The 27,010-nt window shown below is 49.2% G+C and overlaps 1 long non-coding RNA gene across 2 annotated transcripts; it reads left to right on the forward strand.

Moving 5' to 3' along the window:
• Nucleotides 1-293: 293 nt before the first annotated feature.
• LOC107322023 lies at nt 294-26,298 on the forward strand. 2 transcript variants are annotated; one of them, XR_004309263.1, is made up of 4 exons: nt 294-7,817; nt 11,629-11,805; nt 14,613-14,826; nt 25,368-26,298. It is a non-coding gene; the product is annotated as an uncharacterized LOC107322023 (long non-coding RNA). The 2 variants fall into 2 exon arrangements; XR_001558759.2 differs by lacking the exon at nt 11,629-11,805.
• The last annotated feature ends 712 nt before the right edge of the window (nt 26,299-27,010 follow it).

Genomic DNA, 27,010 nt, shown 5'->3' on the forward strand with positions numbered 1-27,010 from the left:
ATCTTGATAATGCTTCACCAGTATCATGCTCTCTCTCAGTATTTCCTTCAGATGGTTTCCATAGCTTGCTCATAAGAGTATCTTGGGAGCATATTTCAGAGACCTTGCTGAAGTCAGGAACGTGTGCTGCCTGCTGCTTATCCCTATAGAGAGCAGCAAGGTCTTCCCTGAGCCTCCTCTTCTCCAGACTGCACAATCCCAGCTCCCTCAGCTGTTCCCCATAAGCCCTGTGCTCCAGACCCCGCACAGCTCTGTTGCCTTTCTCTGGACACACTCCAATGCCTCCATCTCTTTCTTGTAGTGAAGGGCCCAGAACTGAACAAATGATCTGTCCTTGTTTAAACAACAAAAACATTTCTGGTTTTTTTGCATTCTTCTAGGTGCCCCTGGGTGCTTTTTTTTTGCCCTCATATGCCTCCGAGGACTGCAGTTAGGAAGATGTGGGTTTCATTTTCTGCTTTGTATTTTCTCATTGCTCACTGTCTCACGCCACCCCAGGCGTTACTGCAGCAAGCCACAACCATGCGGCTTGACAGCCTGTTCTTTACATGTCTTGGTGTGAACCTGATCAAGATGAGCCTTCTGCTGAAAAATCTACCTTGTTGGGATTGTTATTGCTGGAGTGGTGTCATAGAGGAACCCCCACTGTGCTGCTGCAGCTGAGCGTGGGTTGGTCTCTGTGAGCTGTGTGAGTCCTTGGGGTGGCTGTGCTGGCCTTGGTGTCTGCTGAGTCTGTGCTGCCCATGGCTTGGCCACAACATCGTTCTATGGCAGTGACTGCTGGCATCTAACCACCATGTAAGGAGCTGCAGACTCAGCTGTAACTTGAGATTGTGCATCTGGTGGAGTGAGGGAAGAAGGTGGGGGGGGGGAGGTTTCTCCAGCCATAGCACACTTTCTTTTTCTGTCCCTTTTTTTTTTCTTGGTTAGCCCAAGGCTGAAGTAGCAGCTTTCCATTCAGTCAGGTTGAGAGGTTTTATAATGTAGTTTTGAGAAATGTGCCTGGAGCCCCAATGAAGGGTCTGTGAGAAGAATGTATGTGTGTGTGTTTGCCGTGGTGGGCTTTCCTTTTTTATTGTTTTTTTCTTCTGGTTTTGCTGGGTTGCTGCCAAACCTTTTGGCTATGTTTTTTAAGATGTGTTTTTTTCCACAAGTAGCCTTAGAGTTGTAACTTATCCTGGTTAAAGCCACAGAATGGTCCTGTTTTCAGAGAGAACGTTTCACTCAGCTGAGGCAAGGAGAGGAGAGGGAGAGAAAGGAGCGTGGGGTGGGTGGGTCAGGAGGATGGTAGTTGGTGGTAGAGAAGCCTATGGTCCTTCAGGTCTTATATGTATCTTGACAGGATGACAAGGCAACAAAGAGTTGGGCCCAAGAGGAATGAATTAGCTGTGAAACACTTGTGTGGGGTTATAGAAACACAGAGCTGCGCTGTGCTGGAAGCTTTGGGGGAGACTGAAGTTGCTCTGCCTGTGCCATCAGAAATCAATCCCAGGCTGCTTCAGCACTATTCTCCAACGGGGTTAGGAAGGTATGGAAGCTCTCATGCAGCTCTGCTGCTGGGCAGACCTTTCTCTGCAGAAGATGAAGGGTGTGAGGGGTCAGGTGGGAACACAACCACTGCAGATTGGTCCCCTGGGGGCCTTTTGCTGTAAGGCTATGAGGACAGAGGCTGGGTGGTGAGGTTGGTGCTGTGCAGGTGGCAAATGGCTCGCGGGCAAGGAGATGCTTTGCATCCTCTTGCATCTTATGTCTCAGAATTTCCTATAGTGCTCCACTCTGTTAGAAGAGAACAATGGAGCAATGTGCTGCCATAGTGCTTCCAGGGCAAGTCTGTTGAGGAAGTTTTCCTCAACTATGCAAGTGCTTTACAGGCAAACAACTTCCACTTCTCCTGGGATGCCCCCTCTGAAGCAGTGTGCCTTCGTTCCTTCGTGTTAGCTCCGAGTTGGCTTAGAAATCTGACATTCAGTTTTCTTCCTGTGATAAAGTATTTTAAATCTGGAAATAAAAGATGCTTTAGTCTCACTTGATGCCATTCTGCATTCAAACTGCTTTTTGCAACCCCTGCCTGTTTCGCATGTCCTTCAGCCCTGGCCTTTGGCATCTAACACAGAGCAAAATCACTCCTGGGGCTCTAAACCTTCCTTAACTGCTGAGAAGCCACTGTGCTAAGTCTGCCTGCTGCAGGCATTCAGCCCTTTGCTTCTGCTTCCCCGCTTCCTCCTCTTCTTCCAGCAGATAATGGGATGACAGTCCTGTTGCACAGGGCAGGAAAAGGCAATCATGGCTCTCCAGCAATGCTTTCTAAGGCAGGAGCAGTGCAAAGGGCTCGAGGTGAATGTGGGAGAGGCGATGCAGCAGGCAGGAAGGACTGGCCCCATGTCCCTGCAGGCAAAAAGGGGTAGTTCATAGTGCTGTGGGGTAGTGATATCGACACCCCTCACCTGCTTTTTAAGAATACATACACAGTTTAGAACAAACACAAGCCTGTTTCCCTAGCAGGTTGTATTGAGAAATGCAAACAGGAAAGCAGAGTCCAGATTACTTCTGCAACCCAGACAGGAAACAGAATACCACAAGCAGCAGTTTTGAGCATGTTTTTTGGAGGTTTCTTGCTTTTCTTTGTTCATTATGTCTTTTCCTGTAGGTTTCTAAACGTAGCAATGTGCTTATAAATGATGCTGAGCCTGGATTGTTGGTAAAGGAAGAGGAGCTGCTCCCCACCATCCCTGGAGCCTGTCCTCATGTGGGATGCTGCCCCAGACCCCTCCTTGGGGATCACAGTGGCAGCAAAGCCCCACGGGGTGGCTGTGAAGCAGGAGGTGAACTGGTGTCCAGCCTCACGCCGGCTGTCCATCCTCATTGTAGGGCTGGGAGGGCATTCATTGCTTGGACTTCCAACCAAGTGTGAAAATCCACAGGTCAAGGGTTGGAAAAAAGGCTGCTATTAGCGTTATTTTAAGCGCAAGAGGATGAATTGGTGAGTGCTGGGAGCAATGTGGAAAAGCAAGAGAGGCGGTGTCTCCTCGCTGCCCCTTCGTGGGGCGGTGATGCCGAGGAGAGGGGATCGCTGCCCGATTTGAAAGTGAATAGGGCCGTGACCAATCGCTGTGAAATGTGGCAATAATGCCTCGCGCAGTGGCCGTGGGATAAAAGGCAGGGACAGCCTGAACTGTAAAGATGTTTCATTTCCCTGGTAATGAGGGAGACACACTGTGGCAATGGAACCAGAGAGAGAGAGCCCGAGAGATGCTAATTTCTGCTCCTGCTGTCGCTGCCGCTTTGATCTGAAGCAAATGCCCGTTTTAAATTGCAAACGGATGCAAGTCAGATATCATCCAGCCACCGGCTTACAGGCTTAATGAAGTGGGACATACGCCTCGGCCTGATAATGTTCCGAGGGGCAGGCGACTTGGAGTGGAATTACTGAGGGTCTGAGGAGATGGGAGGAAGGCTGGGGATGTCATGGGGGAAATCACCACCAGGGGCACAAAGCCCTCCTGCTTGGTGTTCTCAGCAAGCTGTGGCAACAGGAAAGATGAGCATGTTGCCCTGCTGTTAATGTGTCCTATTTTTTATGGTAACTTGAACAGGCCATCGAGGTTATGGTGCTCTTGGAGCATGGACATCAATTTGGTGCTCACCAGATAGGGCAAACTTATGGAAGAGTAACCAGCTCATTTTATGCCATCGTTTGGGTGCTTAATCAGACTTCAGAAAGAAAATATGTGTTAAGACTCTGATGATGAGGCTGCTCTGGGACAGACCCAGAGGCCCTGGGGAACAAGTCCACCATACCAGCAGTGATCCGGGAGCATGGTAGCTCACACTGGTCTCTTCCCATTACCCCACAAGGCTTTTGTTTCTGCAAATGCTTTCAGATGGCTTCCCCTTTGGTAGAGTAAATCATGTTAATCTGTAGAATGTGAGGCAAGATGAAGTTTTTAGATTATGCTTTATTTTTCTATGGCATTTTGTGCTTAAGGACATCACGCCATCACATTGCAATACATAGTTGAGAATTTTCTCTGCTTGACAAATGAGGGGACTCGGATGCAGCAGTTTGCTATGAAACAGTGAGGAGAGAAAAAATAAATCAGAAATCTCTATTCTAGAGAAGGAGGCAGGAAGAAAAGCTGACTCCAGTACTGAGAATTAAAGAGAAAAGCCTCTGCTGGACCCAAAATAAGTCTCCATAGAAACAGCTTATTCTGAAAATGAATTACTGCAGTATGAAATGAAGATTGTGGGTCTAGTTCTGCAAAATATTTAAGCATGTTCTTTGCTTATCCCTATTCAGCTCAGGATGCAAGCATGTGATTTCCATGGGTGCTTATGTGCTTTATTTGATGGAGGTAGGAATATGAACGAGCGTTGTTGAATGGAGATCTGGACTTTCTTGTGCTTCCTCATGTCTGACCAATTTACAACTTATTTTTTAATGCCAACACATGTTGCTTGGTTGCCAAAATTACAGACAGCAGCACAGAGACCACAGCGCTTCATTTTCGGAGTTCAGCGCAAGGTTCCAGTAGATTCTTCTCATTAACAGGGAGTGGAGTCAACAGAGTGTTTACATTGCTGGGTACTTTACTGTTCTGTTAATTAACTCTTGCTGCATTTGCATGCAGATTTAAATTTATATGGGATATTTATTCTGTAAATTAACAACATGGTGATCATCTGATAATTAACTTGGGAGTCAATGGCATGAGAGGTTGAGATTTATTCCTAATCTATCTTTTGTGCACCTCTATTTATGGTCTAAGGACATTTTTAAGACGGGGTAGGTTCTTAATATCTTGCATGCTAATTTGCTTTTATTGTGAATGCGTGCTCGCAAACAATTGTTTTTAGCTTAAGCTATTTGAGACTGCTTTGTGCATCTCTTTTTTCCTTCTGTTGTGACTTTATGTTCAGCCAAATTAATAGGACAAATAAGGTCTGACTCAGAGCTTTATTCCTGTTTACTATGCTTGGTATAGGCGAAGTTTTTGCATAGCTAAGCTGTGGCTGCTCTTCTTCATAGGAACTTTCCATCTCCTTACTGCTTCTTATTTCTCATCAACTTCTGACTTATTTATTTGGGGGGGGGGGGGGGTATCCGTTTGTAGACAGGCCATCTAAACATTTCCCAGTGTCACTGCAGTGCCCTGCATAGTGAATTTAAGGTCATCAATGACAGGGCTTTGGGTCTGACTTCAGAAGAACAAGTTATATTCATGGAAATTTGCCTAGATTGTGTCCCTTCCTCTGATCATCTCTGCTAGACCCAGCCAAAACAAGCTCTCAAGACATGTCAACAATCCATCTTAATATAATGTTCAGCACAGAAACTGTTGACCTGCCGTTGAGCCAACATGAATGGTCTCTCTCCTGTGTGATCCTTCAGCCCTTCCAAGGCTGTCCCTGTGATGGGCTTTAAATGTACCAAGCTGGATGTTGTCACTTTGTTGAGGCTCCTGCTGGAACCCCGGTCTTCAGCAGGGGAATCATCTCCAGCTTAAACTGTCCCTTGGCCCTGTTGGGCTTGAGTTTTCTCTTATTGCTGGAAAGTATTCTTTTTCAGAACCTTCTCTGATGTGGAGATGAAATACGTGCATCCTCTCCCAGAGGTTCAGCTGCTCCTTGCGAATTCGTGAAATCCACACTCATTTTACAGTCTTCCTCCTCTCCTCTGTGCTTTGGGACAGACTTTCTTTTTATTTGCCCATGCCCGCTATTCCGTCATCTGAAGTGCATGCTGGAGATGGCAGCAGTTATAGCTCATTTTGCAGTGGTTCTCAACTCCAAGCCTTTCAGGGGCTGTGAAAAAGATGCTATCTAAGGAAATCACATCCTAAGCCCAGCCAGGGTAAAGCAGGTGCCTCACAGACGCTCTTTCCTCTTGGATGCTTTCAGATCCTGAGGAGGCCTGTAACCCGTGTAGAGTCCAAAGTGATGGATAGATTTACACAAAAGGAGCAACGGCTGTTGCCCTTTTGCCACCTCTTCAGATCCCAAGGATCTCCATTTCTACATAGCACTGACATGAGCAATGAAGTGCTGCCTGAACACGAGGTGTTCAGTGAGGTCCTATTCCTCACTGGTTAGAGCCTAAGAGGCCCCACTGGGTTTGGGCTGACTCCCTGGAGGCTGAAGCGGAGAGGGAGCTATGCTTCCACTGGCCATCGGTAATGACTAACCAGTGAAGAAGTCAATTCTGCTTGGCCTTGTCCTGTGTTGGGTTTTCTTAGGTCCCCCCAGAGCTGCCTCGTGCCCATGAATCCAGCCATGGTGCCAAGCGTATCCTCATCCCCACATATGGCTCCATTGGGCCATACACATGGCCCACTGCTTCTGCCTCCTCAGTTGGGCACATCTCCCTTCTGAGCCTGCGAAGCCTGCTGTTGGTGTGCCAAGCTGAAGTCATGGAAATAAATAGAAATTTATTTTTAACCAAGTGTGAGATCTCTCATTCTTAGCTTTCCCCCCCCCCATAATTGGTTCTGTTTTTACTAATGATTTGGAATTTAGCATCTATTCCTGTCTGAGAGTGTTACTTTGTTAGCTGGTATTAGAGAAGGAGATTAAGGCTGTTGTTAGCAGTGGAGGCTGTAGGACATATGGGTAATGCAGACCTGCTAGTGACAGAGTTGTTTTGAGGTAGTGGGACAGATTGCCTGACTTAGCAGCAGTGAAATGGTGATGAGGTAAGTAGTGCTGGGAAAATCCTATTAGGGAAGGAGAACAGCACACTGGAACCAAGCGATCACAAGGTGCATGGTACCAAATGCGTTGTTTCTCTAAGAAATCAAATTCACATTAGTTGCACAGTGGGGACTCATCTCTCTCCAAACTGCACTTGCTCTGTGAGCAGGCTCACAGGCTGCTCTGAACATCCCAGCACTTAGTAACGGGTGAAGACCAAAAGATGATGATTTTAGCCCTTCCAGGTGGTCAGTTCTGATTTTAGCCAGATGTTCCCACCTCCACCTCATCTCAGATGTGGAACAAGATGAAGGATAGAGAGATCTAGAACACAATCCTGGGTCTGATCCTTGTTGTTGTGAAGGAGGTTAGAGCAGACGTGCTCTTTGCTGAGCAGGAGGACAGTGATTTCTTTAATGCATGCAGGGCAGCAGAAAAGCATATGTACCTAAAGGTTGGGCTAACAACAACTAGCTGTCAAAGGCTTCAATCTATTTTCCCCTATTGGGAGTGTTTTGCCACACTGTTCCTAAAGCAATTCCTGGGCTCTGTTCGGCCAGCAGGTGTTTCTCTGTGGATTTGATTTTGTGTTCTGTTTTGGGTTTTTTTTTGCCTGTTGCTCTACAGTAAGTAGATTAGCCATGATTTATTTGAGATAGGACTGCAGCTGGTGATCTGTGTGCTGTTGTGGATGTAGGAGCTGCGTGATCTTATGACACAAGGTGATTGCTGCGCAGCATGAGGGGACAGATTAGGATAAATGACATGGAGGAGTCTGAGTCCACCAGTGGGCTGCAGGCCTGCTAGCTGACGGGGGATGCAGGTGGGATGATCTGCACTTCTAAACACAGCCTCTCCCTGCACCCTCATGATTAAGGACAGTGCTGTGGCAGACATGTCTCTATTTTTATTCTGTTTTTATTTTTTTTAGGAGGAGATAGGGAACAAAGAAGGGAACCAATCCTCCTGCGGAAGTAGGGAAGCACTGAGGAGCCAGCCAGCAGAGGCAGCACTTCTGCCACCAAGAGCAAGGGCTGCTTGGGCATCACCGAGGTTGGAAAAGACCACTAAGATCATCTAGTCCAACCCCCAACCCAGCATGGGATGGTGCTGTCATGATCCTCCTGGTAAGAGGAAGGGGGCTGTAGGAGGGACAGGTGGAGCCAGCCCACCTGGGTGACATGGGGAATGTCCCAGAAGGGACCTTAGGAGGGATATGTGCTGTGTCTTCTACTACTGCAGGGGAAATGCAGCAAAGATCAAGCAGGGGGCGAACTGCAAAGACCTAGAGGGAAGCTGGGGTCTGGAGTTGGGTCAGGTCTCCTTGAGTCTCCCTATGCAGCCAAAGCCAGCTGAGCCCCAGGGTGAAGGGATAGTGTGTCTGCAGGACTGGTGTATAGTCAAGGGTTGATAAGCCACCTACCCTGGGAATCCAGGAACAGGAGGCTGTTTGCGTGCTGAGGGTGGACAAAGCCATTGTGACACTGGTCAGGAAGTGTTTTGTGCAAGAGGAACCTCAAGATAAATAACTTCCCTCACCCCTTCCAAGTACCAGCTTCTCCTTTCTCATGGGGAGTGCTGGGACCAGGGGAGGCCACCTGTGCTGATTCTCCTGCTCTGTGAGTGTGCTGCCAGCTGCAAGAGCTGCATGTACGCATGCTCCAGATGAGGCTCTGTCCAGCTGAGGGTTTGGAGTGTTTTCCTGATGCTCATGTGGATTCTGGTTACACCAATTTCTGTAGAATGTCACTTTTCAAAATACCCATCCCCTGTGTGTTTGAGTTTACAGAACTGAACCTCAGCATCCTGAGTCTTTGTATGGAGCCATCGTTCCCTTGCCTGCCTGTTTCTTAGCTCTCTGTGCATTGCAGCAGGGAGTCGAAAACAGCCTTCCCTTTCTTGCCTCAGCTCAGCACTCTTTTGGCCACAGCAAAGCTGTAAGCATCCCACCAGCTTTTTGCTCCTCTTGGCAAAAGCTTTGAGCCTTTGTGGCCTGCTCAGCAGTAAGGAGCCACCCAAGGCAGCAAGGGCACTTGCAGAACTGCTGGCTCCTACTCTTTCCCATATAACCTCCAACACCTCTCACACACAGCCATGTGCTGCTGGGGGCTGCTGCTCCCAGTGCTGAGCACTGGCAGCCTTGCACGCTGCAAGGCGAAGCACGGCACAGCTAACCACTTCCATGTGGGGCAGCCGCAGCCACCCAGCTGCTCTTGCTGATGATGTGACTTCCTGATGCTGCTCAGTGCTGTTGTTGTTTCCCCAGCCTGTTGCCAGGTGCTGCAGCAGCACGTTGCTGCAGTCTTAGTCACGTCTTGGAAGCATTTTGGGGTTCTGGTGGCCTGCGGTTTGCTGTGCCACACGCACCACTACCGTGAAGGACCTTGAGGACTCCTTGGGACTTGGGACCAAAAAGGCTGCCAAAGCATGTCTTATTTCCCAGCAGACCTTGGCTGACCTCAGTCAGGCTGGGGAATTTCACCCCAATGTCTTGTGTTGGGTCTGAATAATGGTGTCATGAAGAGGACACCAAGAACGAGGGCCTCCATCCCTTCAGTTGGCGTGTACTACAGCAGCTAACCCTCTGCAGCTAACAACACACCTTATTTCCCAGCAGACTTCATCTGCCTCTAGTTTTCAGCCACTGACTCTTCTTTTACCTTTGTCCGCTGATACATTGAAGAGTCTTCTGAAGGTACTTGCTTGAACCACCTCTGACGGTCCCAAGATGCTGGAGTTTAAGAAGCATCTGGATTTCAGACACAGGGTCTGATTTCTGGGTGGTCCCTTGAGGAGCCAGGAGTCGGAACTGATGATCCCTGTGGGCCTCTTCCAGCTTGAGATATTCTATGAGGTGTGTTAGGGCAATGTAGGCTCAGCTCTCCATGCCCTTCTCTTTTTACAATCCTGAAGATCAAAATTGGCTTAAATAGGCAAAAGCCTAGAGGTATAAAAACATTAATTTCTCAAGTAACCCATGCTGAGAGGTCTGCTTAAATATTTGAGAATGGTTTGAATACCTGTATGTAACAAGGAGCGATTAAGGAAACTAAAGATGTTTCCTTATATTATTAATTATATTTTATTTAATTAATTATTATTAAATATATTATTTCCTTATAGAATATTTCCTTCGTGTTCATTTTCACTACAAAGTGGCTTTGGCCTGCTCAGATCTTCCTTCTGTCTTGACAAAGGTGAGACAGCATCAGTGACTGAGGAGCTGGAAGAAGTGGGTCACAGGGATGGAAGCACTGCCCGTCTCCAAAATAAATGGTTCTCTCAGAAAAAGAGGGAAGAAAAAGTAGCATTTGGTAAGGGTGCTCACATCTTTGAAGGCTCTTGGGATGATCTGGACAATTACAGGCCTGTTTGACACGCATGCAAATGAATGCCATACCTAGTAAATTAGGAGAATCAGCCGTGACACACACTGCTGCTAAGGCTGCTCCAAGGTGCAGCCTGCAGAGATTCTGCAAAAGAAAACTGTGTTTGCTGAACTCTTGCAAGTCTTTGAACAAACCAGTGAATTAGCTGATGGAGAAGACCTGTATGACACCATTTCTTTAGCTTTCAGAAGGCTTTTTGCCAGACCATGTTCAGGAGAGAGCTGTTTCTACAGCTGGAAGCAGCTTTTATCGCTCTGCCTTGTGCCTGCTGGGAGGTTGGGTGAGCTGCTGGGTGGTGGTGGCATGGGGGATGAGCACCCACAAGGAGTCCTCATAGGAGATGACAAAGGAGGAGAGAGGACCTCTTGGTGACGGCTGTTCAGCCAATAACTTGCAGGAGGACTGAGCTCTTGCTGAGCCACCAAAGCACATCTGATCAATAACCCAGTGTCCCGACTTGCACATTAGCAGAGTCAATTATCAGCTCTGCTCTCTGCTTCCTTGATTATTATTTCAGTACGTAGCAGCTGCTTCACAAGCGTTATGGCCCATCACACTCTGAGGGGACTAAGTTAAATGCAGATTATTGACCGATGAGGCCATAAGAAGGTACTGTAAAATATACAGTCGTGTTCTCCCATAAATCCCCAGCGGGAGTGCTTTTCAAAGACATTCCTCTTGCGGTGGGAGTGCTTTATGTCATCGTCAAGGCCCTGAAAAATGCTTTTTCCACCTGATTCGCACCACCTCCTCTGCAACATCATTGTCTCTTTTGGCACTGCATCTTCACATAAACGCATGGCCCTCCCTCACTCGAGGTGTTTGTCAGGACTCCCAGGCTTCAGCGGGGATGCTTGACTTACGGCTTGTTCTGTACACAGGCAGGGCGATCTATATTTAATCTCTGTTCTGGCCCCAGGCTGTCTGCTGGCCCTGAGTTTCTCAAGTTCCTGTTGCTTCAGGTTCCCCAATTCTGGCTGACTGTGGCCTTTTTGTTGAGGCAGCCCACGTTATGCAGAGCATGAGTAGATACCGTTGTGAGCACTTTTCTTCCCTTGCCCACCCAATGTATGGATGGCAGTCCACCGTGTAGAAGGTCGTGCTTTTTGATGTTGGGGCAAACAAGATCCATCATAGATGTATAGAGATATTTCAGAGGGCATTTTTTGCTCTCTGTCTGGTGCTCCCTCAGCTTGCTTCTCAACTCAAAGGAGCTTTCTGCCAGCACCCCAAACGAACACTGAGCCTAAAAGGATACAGTGGTGCTATCTGCAACCTCCTGAAGCCTTCTCTGCATCTCTCTGGCTAGGGAGTTAAAAATCAAGTGGACAGGACTGAAACAAGGAAGGCAGCAAAAGTTTGAGTCAAAACTCTTGGATTTATCATGGATCGTTTTGCAGGCTTCCCCAGCAAACCCACTGGAAGGTTTTCTGGCATTGTCTGGTTGGGGATGGCAGCTTCCACTGCATTTGTTCATGGATAATGCCGGCCAGAGTGAAGAGCGATGTCTCATGACACTTATCAGCTCTCTCACTGAGTTTACCCCTAGGTGACTGACACTTTGGCCTAGAAGTCTGTGAGATGGTTGTTGATGGGAGGATCCATTGCACCTGGCCAGGAGGATGACACAGTCATGCTGCGTGCTCGTGTCTCAACCCAGAAGCTTTTGAAGAGTGTACAGGAAAGGGTCATCTTGAAGCAACCTTTGTCCCTTTGAAGGCCTGAGGTATGCATAAATACCAATGAGCTACTGAATATTTTTTTCTTGCCTGCCACTGCTGCAGAATTCTAGCCACCTTGGAGCTTCATAACCAAAACTGCAACTCATCTGCGGATCCAGGTAGTATCTCCAGCACTTGTGTATGTACTGATGCTCAGCGCTACCTGCACTTGCTCTAGAAATGTCAGGCTACACACAGTGACTATCCTGTGGTCTGATATCTACACAAGCTGCAAGCAACAGAAACCACGCTGTACCAACACGGACTGTTCATGTGAGACTTCCATCCTGCAGCTGCTTTCAGAATGGCTTTCTTTCTCTTAGAGCTTTGTTCATCCTTCCATCTCTGTGCAATCTCACACTTATCATGGGACAACCTATGGCTTATGTTCCCCTGTTAAAGCTGATGGGTGCATTCCAGTTCAACACCAGTTTATAAGCTGGCCTTTAGGTTTGGTTCCTGTATGTGTCTCACTACTCTCCTCATACATGCTCTTGGCTTCTGGCTGGGACAACCTGAATACCTATGCAGTGTGCAGTTAGATGTGATTACGCTGGCTCTTTGAGGGATATGGGCTATGCTTCGACAGCCCAAACAGTGTCCTTTGATGTCTGAGGGATGTGAGAAGCCTTCAGCTCTTGGAGAGGAGGAGGCTGACACAGAATACAAACAAGGTTTGCTCAAACATGGAGTTGTTTGCCCAGCCCTGCAGTGCAGCAGCTGTGCAATGCTCACCTCAACTCCTACGTGTGCTTGAGAAAAGCTATCAGAGGAAGCACATCTTCATGCACGGGTCCTGGGCATCCTGCCTTCAATGCCTCAGGGGTGAGAAAAACTGCTGCCCTATAGTGCAAAGGGAGCACTGACCCTGCCTGTTGGTGCAGAGGAGGTCTTCATGCTGGCTCGGCTGCCCTTAGCTTTGAAACTTTCCCTCCTGTGGTGCTCCTCTGCTGAAATTCGACATGGAAATGATCCTGATTTATTCTGGAATAATGGGATGAAATGGTGCAAAGGAAAATTTCAGAGTGAGGAGTGAGATAAATCACCCAGAACAGTCAGACAGGAGAGTAAGAAGAGGGGGGACCTCCATTGCTCTGCTCAATGTGGGAATAAGCGTCATGCTGGAAAGTTTGTTGCTGGGAGTGGTGTGCTGCTGGATGGGATAGGATGAGAGAGAATGGCCTCGTGTTGCACTAGGAGAGGTTCAGGTTGGATATTAGGAACAAATGTCTTCCCAGAATAGCAGTGAGGCAGTGGCGCAGGCTGCCCAGGGAGGCGGTGCAGTCCCTGTCCCTGGAGGTGTTCAAGAACTGTGTGGCGCTGAGGGACGTGGTTAGTGGGCATAGTGGGGAAGGGTCGGTGAATGGAATGGGTGTTCTTAGAGGTCTTTTTCATTCTTAAATGATCCGATGATTACAAAAAGGGTGGCTGTGCTGGCTGCAGCTCCCGGAGGGTTCCCAGCCTTCTGGCACCATCTGCTGGGGCTGAGGGGGTACGGCTGCAGGGAGCAGCCCTGCTTCCCCAATATTCCCTTCCTTGGGGGTCGTGGTCACCTTTGCCTGAAGCCATTCAGCAAGCGGTGGAGAGCATCCTGGCCTTGCTGGGGGCTCCAGCAGAGGAGGGAGAGAGATGGAGAACGGCAGAGCTCTGCCTCCAGCAAGGCAGTCTGCACAAATGGACTGGCTTATAAATGAATTTATAAGTGGAAATTGGCCTATAATGACTGAGTTACTGAGCAAAAAGGACTGCATGCTGCAACCCACTTAGGAATCTGAGAGCTCAGTGCATGACGCAAAGCTGGAGGGGAAATGCTGTGTCCCACAAGTGGAGGCATCTGTGCCGTGCTCCAGCTGTGCTCAGCCCTGCTGTGCTGCACACCCCTCTGTCCTTTGTGGGCCGTGGGTTCCTGCCTCCAACAGCACTCTCCTCCTCTGCTAAAACTGCCACAGCAGTGGGCTCTTGAAAGCACCACTAAACGCCATCATTAAAAATAGTTTTATTTCAAGGCAGCTTTTGCTAGTAACGGTTCTGGAGTTCATTCTCTGGAGAAATATAGGGTAGTTTTGTGGTTTTTCTTGCTAAAAATAAAGCAGTCTCCCAAGCCCGCTGCTGTGTTTGGGCTCTGCATTACAGGCTTCTGTCGACAGCTCGCTTAATGAGTGGGGATGTGAGGGAAGAGAGCTTCTCAAGGAGGAGGCTGCTTGCTTCCCAAGGCTGGAACTGTAAACAAGACGTAAGTGGTGACTGGAATATAGTGTGTTCCTCTCGGTACTCCAGACACACAGAATTGATTTCACCCTTTTAGTTCCTGGGAAAAAAAGGATGTAGCCTATGGACAGCTGTCTGAAAGTGCACACATGCCACTGATTTCACCTCTGTGCACACCCTAGAGGTGCCCACCCCTGAGGCTGAGGGATGGAGCCCAACCAGGCTCCCCCAGGAGGTCTGTGTTTCCATCAGGAATAGGGCAGTGATTGTATCCCCATACTCAGCTCTCAAGAGTCCACACCTCAAGTACTGTGTTCAGTTTTGGGCTCCTCACTGCAAGAAAGATGTCATAGAATCATAGAATCCTTTGAGTTGGAAGGGACCTCTGAAGGCCATTTGTGCGACTCCTCTGGAATGAGCAAACACCACAGCTAGATCAGGTTGCACAGGACCTTATTCAGCCTCACCTTGAAAGAACCGAGGGATGGGGCATCAACCATATCACTGCACAACCTGTGCCAGTGCCTCATCACCCTCACTTATATCTAACTGAAATCTGCCCTCTCTGAGTGTGAAACCATTTCCCCTTGTTCTGTCTCCACAGAGACACAGATCCTGTCTAGATACTGAAAGGCCACTATCGGGTCAGCTCTCAAGCTTCTCTTCTCCAGGCTGAACAGCCTTATCTCTCTCAGCCTGTCCTCGCAGGAGATGTTTTCCATTCCATGGATCATTTTTGTGGCCCTCCTCTGGATGCACTCCAACAGGTCTACATCTCTCCTGTACTGAAGGCACCACATCTGGACGTAATACACCAGGTAAGTCTTACCAGCGCAGAGTAGAGGGGCAGGATCAGCTCCCTTGACCTGCTGGTCATGCATCTTCTGTTGTAGCCCAGGATACAGTTGGCTTTGTGGGCTGTGGGGGCACGGAGGGATGTGGTTAGTGGGTATAGTGGGGATGAACTGCTGGCTGGATTGGGTGATCTTAGAAGTTTTTTTCAACCTTAATACTGCTATGCTGTGCTCTTCTGGACATGCTTAGCACACCTGCCCCTTGCCAGCCTGGCATACCATGGCTTATGGCTTGCTTTCCTTGCACGTGAGCAGCTGCTCTCTGCTGGGCTACTGCCTCAGGGCATCTGGTACTTCTCTTTCTGTGCTGGGAGAGTATTCAAGTGTTTTTTCTGTATGCTGTCATACATGGCTATGAAATATGCTCTTGCACAACTAGCCTGAGAGCTTCCAGAGGCTGTTAATTGAGAGAGAAAAACAGCTTCTATATAAAGACAACCAGCCTCAGTGCGCAGCTAGCGTTGCTCAGAGCTGGAAGGCTCACAAACCTCCCTCCATAATAGGGAAGAAGAATTGTGTGCAAGGGGAATAGACACTGGGAGAGGAGTAGGAGCCAAGAGGCACTGCTGAAGCATCTTCACAAGGGAATCCGCAAGCAGCCCGCACCACTCTGAAGAGCAGGGCATGAGCTTTCCCAGCTCCTGGCCCTCTGCTCATGGGCAGCAGGAAACCTCCTGGGGTGTCTGGGCCTGTTTGCCTGGGAGACAGCTGAGGAAGGAGATCTGCCCTCTGGAGTCGCTTTACAATCAGTTCTCCTATCAGCAATGGTTCTTGGGCTCATTACAGGATAAAAGGGGACCTGGAGCGCTTAGGTGTGTCCATTGACCCAAAAATACAGATGAAAGAAAGTGTGTTTACTATCAGCCAGCAATCCAATAGATATCACAGTATCACAGTCTTGTGCAGGTTGGAAGGGACCTTAGAGATCGAGTCCAACCCCCGGGATTTGAGCCTCCTGTGTAATCTTTGCAGACACCAGTCTCCTGTGGATGGATGCAAGCAGCCCCATTCCTCTGACTATTAACTCTTTTGGGAGCATCCAAGCTAACACTGAGGCATGGTTTTTCTTTTTCCTGGAGGTGCCGCTCATCTGTGTTGTCTGCTGAGGTCAATTACAGCTGTAGGAGAGCAGAGGCTGATGAAAGATGAGTGCCTTGCTTTGCCTTTCCCCCTGAGGCAGCAGTTCCCTCATTTCTGTGTTACAGCCAGGCTTGTGCTTGGGAGGGCTCCTACCTCTCCCCTGGGACAAGGTGCTACTTGGGGACACCATCCCTCTCCCTTAGCCCCAGCATTACCTGACTGAACCGTGCTTCCAGGGAACTGTGACAACCCCTGCTAAGCCCTGCCAGTGCAGGGGAAGGCTGTCCTGCAGTGATGCTTGCCCATGGGGACCGGGATTGAGATGCGGTGCTTGGAGACCCATTACCACACCCCACCAAACAGCATTTGGTGGGTGATCGTTTTCACTCGCCGCAGCTTTGGAGAATTAATTGCTTTAATAAGGAGCTTAATTGGAAGAGCAAAAGTAGGATAAACAGCAGAAACAGTGGATGCAGAGAGGTGGGTACCTCCTGATCAGCTGGGGGCGGAGGGCGGGGGGGTGGAAAGAAGCCAACCACACCTCGATTTTTCAGGGCAACTGCATCCGCTTGCGAATGCACGTCAGGTTTGACAAATGGTTTTAGCACAAATAACAGAGGGTGGCTTTTTTGTTTCTTTTTGTTGTTGTTTCCATGTTGTTTTTTTCCCCTTAGTTTCTAAACAAAACCTTTCCCTCTTTCATTTTGAAATGAGGTTTAGGGAAAAAAAACCCAAAGCGTTGAGCAAATCATAAAGCTGTTGCCCTCGGGGCTCCTTCCCCGCCCGCTGCTTCCAGGGCCCGGAGCCGCTGCGCCGATCGCGGCCGCCGGGAGAGGGCGATGAGGCACCGGCGTGGCCGGGCTCTTCGGGTCGAGCCGGGCTGCCCCGCTGCCTCCCTCCGGGTCGGGAGCCCGTCAGCCCCTTGGCTCGGTCAATGCGCTCCCCAATGCGGCCCCGTGCGGCTCTCCGCCCACTGGATGGATGGCGGCGTTATGGAGATGTATATATACTATTGAAGGTGAAGCCGGGGTCAGTACTTGTCTTGGAGGAGAATCTCAGGCGAAGCATGAAATGCGCTTCGTGTTGATTTATGGAATCTTTGTCTTTTCTCCTAGAGAGAGGTTGGGTTTTAAAGTGAACATGCAAAAACAGGGTGTGAAACTTTGCGTCTGGGGAAGATTAAGGTGCTGGGGTTCCAGCACTGCTTTGTCCTGTGTCCCCCAGGGAGCTGCGGAGGTTCGCAGCCTGTGCTCTGCCCTTTGGTAAAAGGTGATAGTAGCACTGAGCTGGCTGCTGGAAACAAAGGGTGAAGCAGGCAGCTGTACAGCAGTGCTGTTGTAAGTGCCAGGGAAAGGACATCATGGTGGGTTTGTCCATAGAATCATAGAATCGCTGAATGTTTTGCTTTGGAGGGGACCTTAAAGCCCATCCAGCCCCTGCCCCCCACCAGCTCAAGCCCATCCAACCGAGCTCTGAGTGGGGATGGGGCATCCACAGCTTCTCTCATCCACAGCTTCTCTGAGCAGCTGTGCCAGTGCCTCCAAGTGAAGAGTTTCCCCATAATGTCAAAGCTAAATCTCCCCTCTTTTAGTTTGTTACTGGCTTGTAGATGTGTTTTGACCCATGTCAATGGGCACATATCCGTGGTGGTGTGGCAGTCCCTCTCTTTGAGGGGAGGCACCTGTATGTGCTTCTCACTGCTCCTGTTTCTGGCCTGGACTTTGCACTTAGGAGATTCAGGTTGCCTATGAGATTGAAGGAGGGAAATCTGAGCAAGAGCAGCACCACGAGGAAGGAGTCAAACACCAAGGCAGCTGTATTTCTTCGAGGGAAAATGGATGGAGACTGTGGAAAGCAATCACTGTTAGGAGCAAGAGAGTTATGGCTTCCAATCAGCAAACAAGGGAAGAGCGCATTTCAGAGCAGCAGCTCGTGTTCGCTTCCTGTTAGCCGTAATAACAACTATATCCCGGAGTAATCTTGGAGTTCATTTAGAGCAAGATACAATTATTGTGCTGTGTGCAACAAGCACCCTGCATTTGCTGTGCACTGCTGAGCCTGCAGCCAGCTCCCTCCTGGCGGTGCTCTCCCGCAGATGGCTGCTAACTGCTCTGCTCTTGCACGCCATTGCTCACTGCATGCTCACATACATCTGTATTCCTCAAAAAGATAGATTTGCTGTTAAATGTCAGGAAAATTCTATCTGTCTGCTAGCAGCCTGGGAGTCCCCACTGTGGAACCAGGATACTTCAAGCTCAGGGAAAAGGATTCTAAGGGAGGGAGGTATCTCCCTGCTCCCTGGTTTGCAGCTGGGACCATTGGGCTCTTGCATGCACGTTCCAAGGAACCATGCACATGCCAAGGAGCCATGAGAAGCTCGCAGCTATGGAAATGCTCCCGTCTTCTCCCACAGCCCCAGCGTTGGGTTCTGCAAAGCTCAGCAGAAGGCACCGAGAGCAATAAGGCTGACACACCCCTAGCTTAAATTTGGACAAGCTTTTTAATACCCTCCAGAAGAGATTAATGGAATGACCTAGTTGTTTATGTGTGGTGAAGCCGTTAAATGAGCAGAGGGCTTTGCTCATTAGAGGAAGAGGAATACAGGGTGGTGCCAACCCCAGTGGCACCAGTACTGCAAGCGGTGCCCCCAAGGAGCTGGGCTCCTGCCCAGGGGTGGAAATTCCTCACTCTGCTCATAGTATTCATCATCATAGAATCATTGAGTTGAATGGGACCCTTAAAAGCCATCCAGTCCAACTCTCCTGCGATGAACAGGGACTCCTACAGTTCCATCAGGTTGCTCAGAGCCCTGTTCAGGTTGACATTGAATGTCTTACAGGCAGGAAGCTTTGTGCTTAGCTTAGGGCCAGGGTGGCTAACCCAAGCTTCCAAAGGCACTGGTGGTTCACAAGGGGCTGGAGCTCCTCAGTGAAGCCAGTGCTGTCCTGCACAATGGGCTTCAAATGTACAGGGTGCTCCAGTTGCAGGATACTGGAATTTGGGATGCCTGAATGCCTGCCTGTTTCATGGGTCTTTGGGATAGAGCAGCATACAACTACTCTTGAGAGAAGAGTTTGTCCCACCTGCTGATGGAATGGGAACCGATGAAGGAATCAGAATGCATGCTGTAACTTCACCAAGAGTATAACTCAGGTTATCTATGTGGTGATTAACATCTCATCTCACAGCACTCCAGGCTGGAAGGTCCTGGTAAAGAGCTTCCCTCAACTTGCCACAGGAGATATACTCCAACCCTCTGATCTTTTTTGCCCTCCTCTCAACTTACTCCAGTAGCTCTCCCTTTCTTACACTGGGGACCCCAGACCTGGATGCAGTACTCCAGATGGGGTCTCACAAGGGCAGAGCAGAGGGGCACAATCCCCTCCTCTACCTACTGGCCACTTCTCTTTTGGTGCAGCCCAGGGTACAGTTGGCCTTCTAGGCTGCAAGCATACACTGCTGGCTCATATCAGCTTTTTGTCTATCAGGACCCTCCAGTCCTGAGGGTGCTCTCAATGAGTTCTTCTCCCAGTCTGTACATTATCTGAGATTGCCCTAGCCCAGGTGTAACACCTTTTTCTTGGCCTTGGTGAACCTCATTATGTTCACATGGGCCCAATTTTTGGGCTTGTCAAGGTCTCCCTGGATGACATCCCTTTCTTCTGTGGTGTCTACTGTACCACTCAGCTTGTCGTCAGCAAACATGTCGAGAGTGCATTCGATCCCACTGTGTGGGATCCCAAAATTCCTCTGTGCCTGATGTCCACCAAAGGAAGGACTCCAGGCTGTCCTGTCACTGTCACCACTGGCAGCAGGCAGTGCAGGTCACAGCACAGCTCTGCAGCCACGAGTCCTTGGGCCAGAAACAAGGAGAAGAAGTGTGTTGTTATAAATCGACAGCCCTGCCTTAATAGCTGTAGGCTATAGGTGTGTAGATTAAATTTCAGCCCTATATTTCACCTGAGTCAGATGCTGGCATGTCAAGGCACTGTAAGTGTGCAGCCCTTGGACAGCATGCAGCAGGTCAGGCGAATGGGCTAACAGAGCAATGAAATAAAGTGCAATAAAATGCAGGCTAAAAAACAGGTGAATTTCCTCACGGTGAGATCTAGGCTGTAAAACAGCATCTCGGGGAATGGATGGAAGCTCCTTTGCGATTGGGTTGTTTAAAAAAGAGAAAGAAAAAAGACTTGATGAATGTTAGATGGTGTGTCTTAGCCTGGCGGTGTGCAAATAGTGGCAATTTTGTCTGAAAAAAAATGATGGCAGAGGAAGCGTGCTGCTCCATTTTCAGCAACTTCACCCTGAGTGCTGTTTCATTTCCTCTGGAGAGCGACAAGTGGAAGGGGAGCGGGGCCGTCTCTGGGACCCCAACAAAAGGGAGTTGGGTGTAAAATGAGGAGCTGGTAATAATTATTCAGCTTGTTTAGAACTGCAAATAGCAAGGAAAGGAGAGCGGTAAAGCAAAGGGGCTGCAATCAGCTCCTGTCTAGCAGTCAGGAATGTGGAGCTGATCTGGGTTGGGAGGAGCGGAGGGGTGAGCCAGGCCAGATGCAGGGCTGAGAAGGCCAAAACTTGAGAGGAAGCTGCTTAAGAGATGCTCTTCTTAATGAGACAAGTACGCTAGAAAATATTGCCTGCTAACAGTATTCATAAGCTGCTCCCAAGATGTTTTGATTAAACTGCTGTTGTCTTTCTAGTGTACTAATGGTTTTTAATCTCTCTTGATGCCTTGGGGCAGAGGGGTCTACTGATTCACAGCAGCTTGGTGAGCTGAAACCGGTCCCCAGTGAACGCATCTCTCTTGCCACAATCAGGGCTTTTAATTTTTAAAAATGTGAGTTTTTAGTGCAGGGAGATCCCTTTGCACGCGAGTAGGGGATAAGCACTGTGCCACTGTGTGCTGAATGCTGCGGGAGCTCCTCTGGGACAGACACCCACTTCTCCCCGGTCTGGGGGGAACTCTGGCGTGCGGTGCTGTCGTGTGACTGTTTCACTGCCGGATAGAATGGAGATTTGGGCTCCTGTTGCTTCTTGACTGGGTTGCTGGACCCTGGGGCTGAATGGTGCTGAGAATGCAACCCCTTAAAGCCATGCTCTGGGGCAACACTACCTCTGAAGCACATTGACCTATGAACCAGTGGGTGCTGTATTCCCAGCACACAGCATAGGCTCTCCTCTGATGTCCTGATGGGGCTGGGCACCAGGGAGAGTCTCTGATGAGAGCAGACAGTTCCTCAGTCCTCTGGGTATAGTGGCTGCTTGTTGCTCGCGGAGAATGAAAACATATTAAAGTCAGAAACCGCTGCACCAGTCATTTTCCAATTCCCCGCTCAGAGAACTGGCTTCCCTGGAAAATAGGTCACTTACATAAAAAGCACCTTATTATCACACCAGAGCAGTGAAGGAAAGAGATGGCTCAAGAGACACTTTCATTTTGAGCCCCCATTTCTGGGTACTTAGATATTTCTAGAAAATTGACCCTTTGGGCTGCAATTTCTCATGCTCGTTTCTAGCCCATAAGGTGAATTTCAGGACCTCATTTTCTCCACTGAGTTAGATGAGGCTAGGAAAGAAAATGTGTTGTTTCTTAACCTTTGGTGGATGGGGTGCACAGGCACTCTTGCTTTCCATGAGGACTGAGGTGAGCCATATCCCTGGGTGAAGGCTCCCATAGGCAAGTGCCACCCCCCAGAAATACATGTGCTTTATTCCTCTAACTCATACTTCTTTATCTCTCCCTTGCATGGGAAATAGTGAAGGGGAAACGGGAAGGAGGGATCAGGAGGGCTCATACTGAGCTTGAGGGCACTTGAGATGTGGAAGTGGGTAATGGGACCATTGGAACATGTCACATTGTAAGGACGGAAGAAGGTATCCAGTTTTTTGTAAAGGAAAAGGGGTTAAGAGGAGGGTGGATGGAGTGAAATGAGGGGCTCATTGGGTTGAGCCTTTTTGAGAGGAAATAGGGAGATCTATGGTGAGTAATGCTGCTTTGGCTCAGCAAGAGCAGTGACAATAGCAAAATGCCCAGTTCTCTGAAAGAAAGCAGTTCTGGTTCTGGAGGCCAGGGCCACCTTCTTGGTCCTAGGCTGGATGCTCTGTTCTTTGACTGTTTGCCCTCATCCTTGGAGGTATTCGAGGCCAGGCTGGATGGGGTCCTGGCAGCAGGTGGAACTAGTTGGGCTTTAATACAAGCCATTATTTCAGCCCTGGCCAGCAGGTGGAAAAGGGAGCCCAGAGAAGAAGAGTACGAAGAGCAAGAAAAAGAAGGAGTGGCATGTCAAAGACTGGAAAGGAGTGGATGAAATGAGATGGGCAGATGGGATGGGAGGACTGAGAGTAACAGCATAGTGAGGAGGCTGTGGAGAGGCTGGGGAAGACAGATGGAGTAGGGGACAACCAAAGAGGCTGAACTGTGCCAGAAAAGGTTTCCTCCTACACTCTTAATGGTGTGGCTGCCCCATCCCAAGTAGGAGCACACTGCCCAGCACAGCTCTCACACCTTGGGACATCTCTGCCACTGCAGGAGGTAGGCAGAAGAGCCTGGCACCTTGGTCTGGAGGAGAGGCTTCCAAAACATATCAGCAATTAGCTTTGCAGCAGTGGCAGCCAGCAAGCAGTAGTAATTTACATAGCAGGAGCTGGGAGACAGATAGCTTTTTAAACCAGATCTGTCATTCCCAGCTCTCTCCCCTCTCTGATGCTTTGATGTTCCTCTTTGAAGAACTCTCCTCTCTCGCTATTCCTCGCTCCCTTGGTGCCGCTCCAGCTCTCTGAATGCCTTTCTGTCTTCCTGCCTGCACGTCACTGCTGCCGTGCTGGTATGCCCATGTCTCAGCAGGAAGGGATCGGAGCATGTGGCAGGTGATGCTCTGGCATTGGCACTGGAAGGGCTGTGGTGAGGGGAAGAGGCCGCTGGCAGCACTGAGACATTTGCTCAGCACAGGGTCTACTGCTCCATCACAGAGCATGGTGTGAAACAACATGGCCACAGCACTAGGCAGCTATCTATCTGTCCCTGGGCTGGCACCTGAGGGGGAGCTGGGATCCTGAAGTTTCTTGAAAAATCCCTTCACAATCTTCATAAACCAAGCAAACAAACAAACAGAAACAAAAGCAAAGGTGTTCTAACACCCAAATTTGCATCCATTCAGGTTTTTAAGGGATAAAAGCTGAAAGAGGTCATAGTAGCGCTATGGTTTCACAAAGCACTTATGCTGGTGAGTTCAAATCTCACAGAGGCAAGAGATGTGTTGCATGTGAATGGCATAACAGCGCATTGTAGTCCAGTGGTGTGTTACTTCATCACTTTTCAGGCAGACCTGGAGAACGAACAGCCATTACACAGACCAGTGTCTTGCTGCTGGATATCTCACCTGCAAGATGCTTTGGATCAGCACCATGCTTTTGAATTTAAACTTATTTCAATGCTGGTTCTGCTCGCTACTTCTGACTGATGTCCATGGGGCATGTGAGACTGCACTTGAATTTGGGCTCCAGGGCCAAGAGATGTGAACCAGCTGGCTCCACTGCCAGTACTGAGCAAGAACTGCTGTTTCCATGCCTAAATGTCTCTGCTTGGGTGAGCCCAAGCCAAGGAAGTCTGGGCACTGGACTTCCAGGAGAGCTGGAGGACAGTGCTGAACCATCCCATATACTCACTGTAGAGACTTAGCTACTTCTCAGGTCCTGCCATAGTTTGGGGATATTAGGCAGGAAGCGAGCACTACTCATCAGCAGGCTTGGAGCTCTTTGAGTTACCTTTTCATATTCTCATTAAGGGCTGCTGCAAGAAGAGGGCTGGCTGTTGTTGGAACGAATGGCTGTCATCACCAGTACACAAAGCTGTTGTGCTCAGAGGCTGCTTTAATCAAAAGACGTGTCAGGTTTCAGGTTAGGGACCCTCTATCTGTTGCCAGCACTGTAAATTAACTCCAGCCTGGTACCCAGGGGTACCTGCCCTCCAGCTGTACAGGTATCCACATGGCAGAGCAGCCAGGAGCAGGGCAAGTGACCCGTTTTATCTCATACAAGCTGGTAGCCCTGGAGGCTTGATTTTCTCTGCTGCAGGTAAGGGGAATGATGAGGGTGGAATCTGGCTTTGAGATTTCACCCTGGAGAACAAAGGCAAGCTGCAACATGGCTAATGCAGCAGCTATCATTTGTACCGTGGTGCCCCTGGGCTCTACCACATCACCTGGGTGCGGGGTTGTGTTAGCAGTAGTGCTTCAGGGGAAGCTGAGACCCCCCTCATGTCATGTACCCACAGGCACCTGAGTGGAGGTGAGGGATGCAGGATGGCTCTCTGTAACCAGGTTGGTGGCAGAGAAAGATCATCCTTTCTCCTGTGAGAATGGATAAAAAAACAGGCTATGAGCACTGCCAAGTGAATCTACAGTCTTTAGGAAAAGGAGCAGTCGGACATTGTCACCTCCCTTTAATCTCCACTTGATTATTTTCTCCTCGGCCATCGTAGGCTACGTGACCAGCAGTAAGCATACCCTACTCCACTGCTAACTGTTAATAATGTAAAGCTGTATTAAGCCTGAGCTGCCCTGATCGTCTTGTTCAAAGCATCCCTCGAATGCCACAGAACAAATTTCTTTGCTACAAGCTGTTAGTCAGCGGGCTCATGCCTGCTTTGTCTTGCCATTTTTTTTGTTCCTGAAAAGCATTTTTGTGAGCTGAACGCTGCAGCGGTGTGTGTGTGTCGTAGGAATAGAAAATGCCTCAGACACACACTGACCTTCACTAGACTGAGTGTTTTCACAAAGCTCACCGAGCCTTCAGAGGTCATCCTATGCATTCGGGAAGGACGGAGGGCCAGGACCCCACTGGCAGAAATCAATGCAGCCTGCCTGCAGAGCACCGTGTTCCTCAGCTGGGAATTCAATGAATGGCTTTTGATAGAGGGCTGTGCAATCAGAAGCGTAGAGAGAGGGCAAGCAGGGAGCATCTCTTCCCCAGCTCCTACCCTACAGGAATAAGGGGGATCAGCTGCAGCTAGACTGGCCAAGGTAAACTCCTCTTGGGTGAGGATGGTAAGGGGAAACAAAGCATCAGGAGATCTTGATCTCCTCTTGAGCAGGGCACTGAGAAATCTGGGCACCCAGCGGGCCCAAAAGCAGCATCCTGAAGTTGAGTGCAAGACAGGCTCTGCTCATTGTCACCCTGTCGTGAGCTATCCAGAAGTGAAGTTCCTTCTGGGGCAAAAGACAGGTGAGAAAGCAGAGTTGTTGTCTCTTCCAGAGCAAGTCTGACCACCATATGGTGCTGACAATTACTGTCACTGTAATTAATTCCTTCCTGACACTTCTCTGGCAGATGTCCTCATGGCCTACAGGAGCGGGGCTGTCTTCTTAGCAGCTGCAAGGAAATGGGGTAAGAAATAAGTGGCAAGGGAGTTTCCTTCTGTTTTGCAGGCAGTGTGAGCTGCATGAGAAAGAAGCAAAAGATGCTCTCCAGCCCCTGGCCGTGCAGGCTTTGGGAGGGAAAAGGGCTCCCTTCTCCCCATGGTGACTCACCTCCAAATTACACCAGGATTGCTGAACCTGATGCTTCGTGTGCAGCAATTTGCACATTGCAACGAGGAAATTAAGCCAAAGCAGAGCACCTACCTCATGCAAACGTGACCTCTGTGCCCAGCAGCCATTCGACACTCTCCATTAAACAACTCTACCTGCAATTAAAATCATCCAAAGCAAGACTTTGAACTGCTGGGCCTTAGGATTACAGCTCCAGAGGGACCAGTAAACGCAAGATACGTATGTTTCTCCCCTCCTGCTTTCTTCTGTGCCTCTCCTCTAAAGAAGAGTTCTGAATGAGTCTGAAGGAATTAACAAGAGCCTGGAGCTGGGTATAGAATGACAGAATCACAGGTGCTGTAATTATATTCTACATGGTCATCATCAGGCTGTAATGGCTTCTCCTCATACTGGGGCACAACCAGCTCTTGCTTTCTCTTCTTTTGCTGGTAGGTACACCTACCTGTCACAGCTCCAGCACCTTCTGGCACACAGGAGATGTCAAGGGATGCTACTGGGCTCGAAATCGATCCAAAGTGATGCTTCTCATGTATGTTGCTGACAGCAAACCCTCGCCTTGGCTGAGCTACTGTTATGCAGGACGTTTTAAGGAATGATAAATGGGATGGATTGCTGATGCTTCTTAAACATGTCCAGTTTTACATACAGGTCCAGCTTTCTGCCTTTTACGAGTAGCATTTCACTTTACGAACTGAGTTAGGGATTTTATTTTGCCTTCCCTTCACGTAATTCCTGTTTATTATACAACCTCTCCTTATTGATGCAGTATCTTTAACAATAAATGATGCATGAGCGATCTGAACAGTTACTGGAAAGTGTCCCTGGGTGAGCTCTCGGGAGGACTGCTTGCCTCACTAATGGAGGAAAATTCTAACTACTTCCTAAATCAATTAACCCAAAAGGCCAGGAGACGTGTCCCAGCTGCTCCCCTACGTGCCCATTCACATACGGTAGGCTGTCATCCGCAGGTAAAAGGAGGGACAGCAGTGAGGTGGGTATGCAGGCAAGCTGGGGATGGTAGAGTACAAGGAGCAGAGGAAGAGATATGGAAGGTCTGTACAGCAGGAAGAAGTAAGAATAGGAAATACAGGTCTTTGAGTTTTGTGGCATGAAAGCTAAAAAGAATGAGGACCGGGTCAGGGTGGAGAGTGTGAAGAGTCAAGGGCATGCGTCAGGAGGACAAGAAAGGTATTTCCTCATGACTTGGCAGCTCTGCTTCTGTGCCATGAAGAAAGAAAGGTGGGCTGTAAGGTGTGTGTAACCTCCAGAGGGTATGTGTGCAGGAGGCACACCTCTGAGCTAAGAGCCTGCCCCTGGTGGGGCCCAGGGGGCTTTCCAGAAGGGAGATGTAGCATTGGCCTTGGCAGAGCCCCAGCACTGCCAGTGTTTGAGCTTCAAACAGGAGGAAGCACTGGGATCCCAGCAGGTACCTCCCATGGCACATCCCAAGCTCTTCAGCTCCAGAACCACCCTGAAAATCCATGCATGCACTCAGCAGAGAACAGCACCTTCGGAACTCA

This window comes from Coturnix japonica, chromosome 1 (genome assembly GCF_001577835.2).
Source record: "Coturnix japonica isolate 7356 chromosome 1, Coturnix japonica 2.1, whole genome shotgun sequence".
Classification (NCBI taxonomy): Eukaryota; Metazoa; Chordata; class Aves; order Galliformes; family Phasianidae; genus Coturnix; species Coturnix japonica.